Below are 2,500 nucleotides of genomic sequence, written 5' to 3'. Positions count from 1 at the left end.
CCGGCGACGAAACCACGCTGCCCGGGGGCCAACAGGACAGGCTCGCGCTAGCCTCATCACCATCAACCGCCCAAACAACCCCAGCACGACTGACCCCACAGTCCCAGGCCTCCAGCTAGATACTATATCCAGCTCAGTAGGGTCAGTTGATCTGGGTAGCAACCGGGTCTTGCACTCCTTGAAGACTTGGGGAACGACTCCACGCACCATCCATGTCGTAAACAGCCTCGCCAGTTGCGTACCGTCCGGGTCCCAGTCAAGAAGAGCCTGCTTCCTGATCCCGTCTGGGCCCGATGCAGAGCAATTCCTCATCTTAGCCAAGTTAGATACAACTTCCTGCCCCAGGATCGGGTGGTAGAATGGTTCGTTATCCGCGGTCAGTCCCACCTCAAAGCCCTTAGTCCATAAAACGGCCTGACCGTTTCCCACTTACTCCAAAGTGTCCATCCACCAACTCCAGCGGCAAATCACATCTAAGGGGCGTCAGACCATCCAAGATCCGCCGTGCCAGCCCCTTCTTCACTACAGAATAGCCGCGCTGCTGGTGGTAGAACACTCTCTTACGCTGGACGAGCCGCCTCGCCCAACCCGTCTGTCATCGGTCTCGAGGTCTGGACCTCGCGGACTTTGTCGGCCACCCTACCTTACCCCCCAGGGCTTTCATGAGATCCAAAGCAGAGGACTCGATCAGGCTAGGCTCCCGACCTGCTTTCTTGACTAAGGCAGCGGTGGCCCGATGCTCCACCCCCCCCGCCAGCAGTTCTTCCAGAACCCTATTCATCACCAGATCTGGAAGCGACGAGGGGCAGGTCCATTTCTGGGGCGTCGCCCTGGCAGCCAGGGCTCGCCAACGCACACCGGACGCACCGCCTGCCGCACGACCGCACAGGGACCCCCATTCCACCTCACCTGCTCTCCAGACTCTCCGTTTCCAACAACACAATTTCCGCTTATGACACCTGTACCTTTCCATAAGCTTTACCATCCGAGACTCCTACCATCACTTGGTCCGGAGGCCTCGGACCCCCTTATGCCGATTTCCAGACGGGCCCTCTCCCGCTTCTTCATTCACGCCGCCTCGGAGAGCAGGCTGTAGCGCTAACACGACCCCCGCCACCCCAACTCTCATACCCGAGGCAACGGAGGTCATTGACACCACTGAGGAGTTCTCAAGAGCTTCGCCAGCCGGGGTCCACCCGCTCCTTCGGCCTGACTGACTGTGGCTCTGATCCTGTGCCTCTGTCTATACGGACTTCCTAACCAAGGAGTTTTTGCAACCATGGCCCGTAGAAGTGACTACAAGCCGTTTGGGGACCCCGAGCAATGCCTCCGGTGGTTGGTCCCCATGGCCCCCGGAGAGGTTGATCCGCTGGCCGCGCACGTGCCCAACCTCAAGCACGTCCCGGGGAGGTAGCTCGAGCAGCAGCAGCCCCTCACCTAGCTGCGCCTCAGCCCATTTTTGGTAACCCAGAACGGCCTTCCTGGGTGGTCTGTAAGATATTAGACATGTCTACTGCCTCACTACCGTGAGAACACACAGGAGAACAAAGTCCCCCGACACTATAGAGCTATACATCGAGATCCACCCCGAGCAGCCGTCTGCTAGGCCGCGCAGCCTAGCACCAACTCGTAAGCCACCGCAGTCCAACCCACTAAGGAGAGGCCTGCCACATAGTGTCAGACTCACCCCCCGTAAAGCTGGCCAACGGACAACTCGCAATCCAACTGCCCGGAGCTACAAAAGCCCAGAGAGCTATGGAGCTCATCAACGGGGAGGAAAGCGGCCTGCAACAAACTGGCCACCACCCCCCGTACACCACATATTCGCCCCAAAAGGATTTGAGAAACGCATTCGGCAAAGGTCCAAGCGAGCACATAGGCATCCACGTGACACCCACCCACTCGGCCTGGCCTCCGTTCTATACCACTAGGCGCCGCCCACACCAGTGCGCAGATTCGGGTCATCTCGGTCTCGCTACCATACGGTCACACCCTGCGTACCAACAGAGCGCTGAGCGAACGCTAAGCCAGCCTACAGAGGTGTTAGAGTGCGACTCACAGGGAGAGGAACCGTCCGCCCAACGTCGGCCTAGGCCGAGGCCGGCAGGGGCCCTTTCCAAGGCGAGTCTATATTGCCAGTCGGTCAGTTTGGGAAAGTTGGGGGGGTACCCGGTGGCCGTCGGGAACAGACAGGGACCGGTCGGGAGGGAGGGGGTAAGTTTGGCCGCTGGGAACAAGCGCCCACCCTGGGGAGTTTACTTACGAGCCAAAGCCGGGAACAGACATAAGCTCGGGAGCCTCGCAGTCTCAAAGACTTTCATCCCTCTATCAGAGACATCAGACCGCACAGAATCCGAGACACTACCGAACACAAGTAGCGCTCAGGGAGAACCCTCTCACCTAGCTGATTGCGTTAGCCGGCCAGTGCGGGGTGTCTGAAAACCACAGTCTCAAAACTTTCATCTCTCCAGCAGAGATATCAGCCCGCACAGAGTCCAAG

The 2,500-nt window shown here is 59.0% G+C and overlaps 1 pseudogene; it reads right to left on the bottom strand.

The window, feature by feature from the left end:
* Positions 1-2,500, bottom strand: part of LOC133148493 (28S ribosomal RNA) — a 9,266-nt pseudogene that overhangs the window by 3,312 nt on the left and 3,454 nt on the right.

This window comes from Syngnathus typhle, unplaced genomic scaffold (assembly GCF_033458585.1).
Source record: "Syngnathus typhle isolate RoL2023-S1 ecotype Sweden unplaced genomic scaffold, RoL_Styp_1.0 HiC_scaffold_96, whole genome shotgun sequence".
Classification (NCBI taxonomy): domain Eukaryota; kingdom Metazoa; phylum Chordata; class Actinopteri; order Syngnathiformes; family Syngnathidae; genus Syngnathus; species Syngnathus typhle.
This window is presented reverse-complemented; position numbering and strand designations above follow the sequence as displayed.